This window comes from Poecile atricapillus, chromosome 3 (genome assembly GCF_030490865.1).
Source record: "Poecile atricapillus isolate bPoeAtr1 chromosome 3, bPoeAtr1.hap1, whole genome shotgun sequence".
NCBI lineage: Eukaryota > Metazoa > Chordata > Aves > Passeriformes > Paridae > Poecile > Poecile atricapillus.
Genome location: NC_081251.1, coordinates 9,434,577 through 9,442,967, shown reverse-complemented (window position 1 = coordinate 9,442,967; position 8,391 = coordinate 9,434,577). Strand labels below are relative to the sequence as shown.

General features: G+C 39.9%; 1 long non-coding RNA gene across 1 annotated transcript; it reads left to right on the top strand.

Annotated features, from left to right (window-relative positions):
* Positions 1 to 489: 489 nt before the first annotated feature.
* On the top strand, positions 490 to 8,164 carry LOC131578334 (uncharacterized). Its single transcript, XR_009277445.1, has 3 exons — positions 490 to 627; positions 6,423 to 6,599; positions 8,087 to 8,164. It is a non-coding gene; the product is annotated as an uncharacterized LOC131578334 (long non-coding RNA).
* The last annotated feature ends 227 nt before the right edge of the window (positions 8,165 to 8,391 follow it).

The window sequence follows — 8,391 nt, the reverse complement described above, 5'->3', positions numbered from 1 at the left end:
TTACTGTGAGGGTGATGAGGCACTGGAACAGGTTGCCCAGATAAGCTGTGGATGCCCTACCCCTGTAAACAATCAAGGTCATAATGGACAGGGCTCTGAGCAACCTGATCTAGCTGAAGCTGTCCTTGTTCATTGCAGGGGCGTTGGACTAGCTGACCTCTAAAGGTCCCTTCCAACCCAAACCATCCTATGATTCTGTGATCTTTAAGGTCCTTTCTAACACAAACCATTTCATGATTTTATTGTTTGTATATGATTTCAGATTTCATACAAATGGCCAATGATAAATATCAGAAAAGAGTTTTAGAGAACTCATTCTGTTTGTAAACAGAGACAAGATGTAAAATATTTAACAAGCTGGATATAATGATTAACATTGCAGTCTAACATTGTAAGGCTCTTGAAAAAAAGCTAATACTGGACTAGCTTAAACCATGGTTCTAAATCTAAAAGATTCTGACCCCTGATATAGTAGGAAATGGAGATGTTCAACATTCCTAAACAGAAAAGCCTTTCACAGATTACAGACGTGCATGGTGAGATGGAAAAAACTTAAGATACCAGAGCCTTTTTCTTTTCTGACTTACGCTTTTACATTTAAATGAAAACTGTGCATAGAGATTCCAGGTAAGACTACATTTCTTAAACATTATGTACCAGTGCACACATACATAGACAGAGTTCTGAGCAAAAATATATTATTTTCTTTAGAGAGAGCATACATTTGATTTTTACTTAAATGTCTAAAATTCATAAATAGATTTAATAAGATTTTAAGGGAGTATGAATTAAGACCATTCACATGCTGTAAGATCTGCATAATCCAAAATGAGTACCTGCAGAATGTTCATTGAAGTCTGCAAGAGGCTGTGGCCTTTTCTTTACATATAGCTTGTAGGTTTGGGTCCAGAAGTTAATTAACTGATATAAACCATAGAAAGGTATAATGTTAAAAGCCTGTAAGATTTTTCAGTTTGTCTCTTCAGAGACAACTAGATAGTTTAGCAGGTTTTGTTTCCATCTCTCAGTTCCTAGTAAACAACCAAACTTTTTGATCTATAGATATTCACAAATATAGGACTTGCTATTCAAAATGGACTTAAAAAATTGAAATTACTATAGTTCTAATCTGAAGATGGTTATGACTTTTCCTGTATGATCATTCTATAGCTTTATTAGCCCTAGTCCTGCACTGCCATGCTGAAGAAATGGGAATTTACCCATGGAGTGCCTGAGTCTAAATTTTCCTCTGAGGTGCTTTTACATTAGTTTTAGTTTAGAACAGGAGGTGAATCTCCCTACCATTCCTACTTACCCTGCTTTGGTCAGCACTGCCACTCTGCAGCACACAAATTCTTTGGAATGAAACTATCTCAAATGCTAGCAGACTTCCAGGCCATGCAACTACACTAGAGCTAGTCTTAAATAATCCTCTCTCCCTTTAAACCCGTTGACTTGGACATTGGGTCACCAGCATCACTCATTTAACTCTGCAGATCTGCTCTGAGTGTGCCACAGGAACTCCAAACATGTAGTGGAGTCTCTTATCCTGCACAGCCAACAGGTACCAGGGTAAAATTGTAGTGCAGGATTTTCTTAAGCACAACCCTGCACTATGGGCCTAAATGATGTTTTAGATGGCAGAATGATGTGGACTTACCCGACAGCCCCATCCATACAAACTGCACATCAGAGAAACAATCTCACTACTAATATGGGTCTGTATCTGCACAGCAGTACTGATGTGGTATGATCTGTATGGCAAAATATATTTTGTCTATCTTGACAAAATCTCTCAAGATCTGTCTATATTTTGACCTATTTTAGAAGGCCCCTACTAACAGAAATTCTACCTTTTACTTTGTCCTACTATTTAACAACTCTCACTTTGTTCTTTCATCTGTAAAATGGACACATCTGATGCAAAGGGCAAACCTCTCTGCTCTGACACCTGTTGTCAGTGAAATGTGCAATGTCTGTATTTAGAAGGAACAGTAAGTACTCAAAGGTGTCCCTGCCCACGACAGGAAGGTGAAATTTGATGATCTCTAAGTTCCCTTTCAACCCAAACCATTCTATGATTCAATAGTCTGCTACTGGAAGTATTTTGTAAAAGTTGTTTCTACCCTCTGCTTTCTGATACGTAAGCTGCTGAATTACTGACCAGTTTCATATAGGTGATGATATTAACACAGTTTAAAAGATGTGGAGGTGGTAAAATTGACCTGCGATTTAGTAAACTATCTGAAATAAAATTTTGACTGTGTTGTATTGAGAAAATAGGTGCTGTAAATATATTGAAAATATTTCAGGAGTTACTTTAAACTACCTGGAAACACTGAAAGTGGCTTCAGACTGTGTGATAAATGTGATGACCCTTCTGGTGAAACTCTCCAGCACATATATCCTCTTATTTCATTGTGGGTCACCCTGAATTGATCACTCCTGTGCTCTTGCCTTCAGGCCAAGGAACAGAAGTGTATTTCCAAGCATCCCACTGAACTTGTGGCTCTTCCTGCCACCTCGTGGCAACTACTCAGCTTAACAGAAACACAAACTAAGAACACATCAAGGGCACACTTTCAAAGTAGGAAAACCGAAGGTAGCACAAACTTCTGTTTTGAGATGAGTGTTTTGAGTTTCCTTGTTTTTTCAAGTTTTTTGACTACTACAAAGAAACAGCAAAACTTTCAGACTGACTTTAGGGAAAAAAATGTGTTATACAGATCTTGTTGTATGAGTGTTTCAGAGGAGACCCTCATTTTCCTGATTCCTCAAAATCACTGATTTTCCCAGGAAAACATATTTTATATCCTTAATTTCTAACTATAAATGACATTGTTTAAACAATTAACCTGGGGTGATCTGGATAAAATGACCCATTTTTTGTGAGATTTATCTTGGGCAGAGGTGCCTTCACTCTTCATTTTAAGAACACTGAAATGTCATGAATTTCTGTTACCACTCAGAACTCTGTGTTACCTACATCTGCCCTTTCAAAGCTATTTATTTAAAAGAGGAACATAAATGCTATGACAAGAAATGCTACAGTGCCTTTTAGAAAAGCAAATGATTATAAACAATAAAATATGTTTCTGACAATCAGAAACCACTGATGTATTTGTATTTGAATCAAGCTGAGAGGGATGGAACTGAGGCATGGAGTGTTTCCTCTTCTCATATACTTCAGCATGTCATGAACTAACCCAATCCCATAGGAGACAATTTAAAATGCTTTGCTATAACAGTCTGACCTTCCTAAAAATGAGAAAGTGTAAGTTATCTATTTTAGAAAATCTTGATACTAATATTCAAAAACAATCTTAGCAAAACTAAGGACAGATCCCAGAATAGGTGTTGGGATTTTAAAGTAGGATACTGGTGTTGCTTAATTCTTTTCTCCCCACATGGAATGAAAGCAGTTATGATCACTACATCATTCTTTGTGAAGGTCAGGTGCTGCAAATGCGATTCATTCCAGTCAGCACAAAGCACACAGAACCAGCTCCATGAATGCTCAGCTATTTAATCACCCCAGAAGGAATCATTAAGGAGAAGATTAAGACCTAAAACCTTTTCTATTTCTACACTGGGGAGATACTCTCGTCCTCTTGTAGTTTGTGCCTCCTGCCTTCCTTGGAGACAGGTGGTTACCTGATTTTGGGGTTTTTTTCCCCACATGGATTTCAGTAAGACTCACTTTTAAAGCAAAGCTCTAGCAGAAGAGAAGATGCTGATAATTCCTCTCCTCCTTTTATATAGTATCCTACAGACTGCAATGTTTACCTGCCACTTTCTACTGCTCAAATCAAAGCAAACACATATTTACCACCTACCAAGAACAATCTAAGAGGTCTGCAGACTACTTTTGGTGTTTAGACTGGGTGATGAATGTCCACATTATCCAAAACCTATCCTTTGGGTGCTTTTTTTCAGTATGCCCTTCAGTTTTTACAATAAATAATAACTTTGCCTTATGTTCCCTGACCTCAAAACCAGTTTTCCTAGATGTTGGAAGTTAGCTAGAATGGTGAACAGATACTGTCTGAGCTCAACAAGCTGCACACTCACACAGCACTACGTTCTACGTCCTGGCAGGCAGCTGGCAGCAGAGCTTCATTTATGATATTCCGAAGAAAACTTTTACTTTCTTTATGCTACACTTCATCCTCCTGCGAGCACAGAAGACTTTTTCAATTTTAGGTTTTCATTAGCTATTTTAAAGCAAATACAGAGTCACAGCAGGATTTTCCTGATAAGAAGACATTTCTGAGTGGACACATGTTGGAATACATCTTGTTCAGTAGTCTGATATAGACAATGAACAACCTCAGGTTCACTTTTGGGATTTTGTCCTAGTCAAGATTTGTTAAGAGAGTAAAGCCTCACATGACAAAATTATTTTTCAATTGTATTTTGTTTTTGCCAATGAAGTATAAAAAATACTAGAGTTTCTTAACCTTCTGTACTGGATATAACAGCAAAAATATTTAATGAGTTTCTCACAATAATGACAAGGAAAGAAAACATTGGGAATAACAACAACACAAAATTTTTAAACTTCAAGAAAGTGGAAAAGATGAAAACTCAGAGTTAGCCTTATTACTTTCATAGTATATATCACTGGGAAAACCCCCAGAGATCTAGTACTAATCAATGTGGATTGTGTAATTTCAGCAGCATTTTAAAACATTTGCAATTCAAATGTAAACACTGAGTAGGTTTTGCAAGTTTGCTGAAGTATTTGATAAGGATGTTCTGGGATATTGCAACACTGATTTCTGCTTTGGGCTATTACATGCTTCCTAATTGCTTCCAATGGCTTATAGTGACTCTTCATGGCTCAAATGTTACTGAAGAACCTCACTTCTGAGATCTGGCAGTGTTTCACGCATATGTGACACTTTTCAATGTGGATATTAAGCCTGGGGGAAAAAGAATAAAAAACATAGAACTCCTGAGCAAAATGTATTAAACACCACCTCCGCTTCAGTGTCAGAAAACACATATTCTTTCATTGGTTGTAATTATGTAAATTTCAAATAAATTTTGGAAACAAACTCATAACCAGCAAAAAAAGTTCTTCTTTCCTTTCAGAAAAATGCAAGAAAGCTCCAGCATCCTATTGTTACTGACAAATTGTCTGGTTGTAACTTCTGTTTTTCTTTCCCCCTCCCCAACATCCCCATCCTACATCACAGCACATCCTCAGGCAGGCAGGACATACTGGGCTCCACCATGAGTTACTGGCCAAGGTTAAGGCACTCTGCAGGGAAATGGTACACATTTTTAAAACTACTTCAAGCTGCAAGAATACATTTCTGAGTGCTCTAACCAGAAGGTCTTTGTTTTACAGCTGCCATCACCACTGTAATTTAAGTAGGAAAAAATGTAGATGTCTCTGCCTTTAAAAAAGCAGTGATAGCACTCTGCCTTTAGGACTGACTTCAGCCTCAATTACCTGGAAAAACATAACCATACCCCATAGCCTGTTGTAGTGTTTTGTACTCAGAAGTTCTAGATTGTTCCTTATCTAGTAACTGAAGTTTCTGAATTGTCCAGTCTTAGGCAACATTTTCTCTTCACAATATAGAGAATGCTAACACAATATAGAACCTTGGGTTCTAGATTTCAATCTAAGATTCCAATCTTGCAAGAATGTAACTTCTTTAAAGGATCTGATTTTATCTTCCCTCTCTAAATGTGCTAATGAAGCTCATTCTTACACAACACTGCCTAATTAGACTATTGTAAAATCTGATCATCTGGCACCAAGCAAAAACATAGATAAGCTAGACATCTTATCCAGAAACATGAAATTGAAGTTCCATTAATGATAGACCTGCATAATCTTCGTTCTGAGTAGCTCTTACAAATATTTGACCCTGATAAACATGATGGTTTACCTGCAAAATCAAATTTAGAGGTCATGTAAACTTCAGGGTTAGTCCAAGTAGCTACAATACCACTTTAAACATATATTATACAGACTTTAATATAATAGCTCTCTTTGGGAATCACTGCATCTCCAAGTATTGCAAACTCAGCTTTTCTCTCCCTTAACTTTACAAAGTGTAACTATGGTGCAGTAATCCTGACATTTTTGGAAAACAGGGCAAAAATTGGAGATAAACCCTTAGAAATTATTATACAAAGCTGAACTCTTTCAAGACTGCAATCAGTTACAGACATACCATGACGTTGATATTTATAAGAGTATACTTCATATCAAGTTTTCTTGCGACCACCTCAGCTCATACTCTTTGTAAAATAACCTCAAAATAAAAAAGCAACACTGCCTCCAAGCCCCTAGAAAAAAAGAAAAATAAAATCTGATATACATGTAAATACAGGTGGGGCAGCACTTTGCACTCTGTTAAGATGTACTTTTCTCAGCATAGAGCATTTCTTTTTGCTAACAGGAAAGAGTAAGAGCTCTCGAATTCTCTTCAGGCAGCTCCAGGATCGCTTATGACCCACAGGTTTTCTTCTCAAAACTAACGTGACATCTTAAATATACGACACCTGCAACGTGCAAACGCAAATAACAACCAGGGAGCACGAAAGCAAATAAATAAAGCACAGCTCCAGAAGGAAAGGTAATCAGGCCGCAGTGCCCCGCGGGCCGGCGGGACCGGGACTCGAACCGGTGGCAGCTGTCTCACCGCGGGCTCTCCAAAGCCGCTCGCCAGAGGCGCGCCGGTCCCGGGCGGTGCCGCTGCGCACGCGCGTTGCCGGGCAGCACGTTCCAGCCGTGCTTCGCGCCGCCATTTTGGGCGTGCGGCGCTGCCGAGTCCCGCTCGGCGCTGCCGAGTCCCGCGGGCGGTGAGGCGGCTGCTGAAGGGCTCCGGGCTCCGCTCCCCGATCCCCCTTGGCGGCCGCAGCCTCTGCCCGTGCCCGTCTGCCCGTGCCCGGCTCCTTTCAGGTGAGTGCCGTGTCAGACAACGCCGGTCAGAGCCCCTGCTTTGCAGCACAGGCAGCTCAGCCTGTATCTTGTATCCTGCATTTGGTTATATTTAAAAGTCCTTTTGTTATGGCGTGGCATGAGTTGTTTGTAAGCTAGCGGTGCATGATAGAAATATGCATTTTCATGGCTAAAGAGTTGCAAGCAAATGTGTGACCACTCCTGCTTAGAAAGTAGGTGGTAGGTGTCTGTGTGGTGTTTCTCTGATGACTGGTTTGGTTTTTGGAGCTTCAGTGAAGAAAGAATAGCCAGACCATGTTTTTAGGAGAACGGATTCAGTTTCATAAATAATTCTTTTTTTCTTTTGTGATCTTAAGGTTGTAATTTAGCTAAGTATGAGGAACTTTTCCAGGGTGTCTTATTTAGGCAGGAGGAAGATTTAGAGACTCACAGAATGGTTTGTGTTGGATGGAACTTTAAAGTTCATCCAGCTTCAACCTCCTGCCATGGGGAGGGACACCTTCTACTGGACCAGGTTGCTCAGAGTCCCATCCAACCTGGCCTTGAACACTTCCACGGGTGAGGCTTCTCTGCACAACCTGTTCCAGTGCTTCACCACCTTCACAATAAAATATTTCTTTGTAATGTCTAATCTAAACCTACTCCCTTTTAGTTTAAAGACATTCCCCCTTTTCCTATTGCTTCATGCCCTTGTAAAAGGTCCTTTTCTAGCCCTTTTAGGTATTGTAAGGTGCTATTAGGTCTCTATGGAGGTGTCCCTTTTTCAGGCTGAACAACCCAAGTCCCTTAGCCTGTCTCCATAAGAAAGATGCTACAGCCCTTTCATCATTTTTCTGGCCTCTGCTGGACTTGTTCCAGCAGGTCCATGTCCTTCCTGTGCTGGGTACACCAGAGCTGGGTGCAGCACTGCAGGTGGGGTCTCAGTAGGGCAGGGCAGAGGGGCAGAATCCCCTCCCTGGGGATCATTGCTGCCCATGCTGCTTTTGATGCAGGTTGTGTTTGGCTTCCTGGGCTGTGAGTGTACAGTGCTAGTTCATGTTGAGCTTCTTGTCAACAAACACCTCAAAGACTGTATCCTCAGGGCTGCTCTCAGTAAGAGTAGTACAGTAATTTAGTTTACGTGTATTTTTCTAATGATTTTTTTACCGTCTTTCTTCATAGATACAGAGTTGTTATTTACTGGGCTGTGTTTCCTTTAGAAGACTTGGTACAAATGAGTAAGCCTTATGAGGCAGAAAGGTGAGTAAACAACCAAAGGCCATTTTGTAAATGTGGCTGTGTCAGTGTAATGCTGTTACCCAGGCTGTGTGTGATAAGAGACAAGCATTAATGCACAAATTGTTTTATGTTATGTGTTAGTGCAAATAGGGCATAGTTCCAGTAAAGGGGGAAAAAAAAGGGAGCAGAGTTTCAGTCAGGCACCTCCAAAAGTTTAAGTCTCTGTAGTGATTGAATGTTCCAGGCAG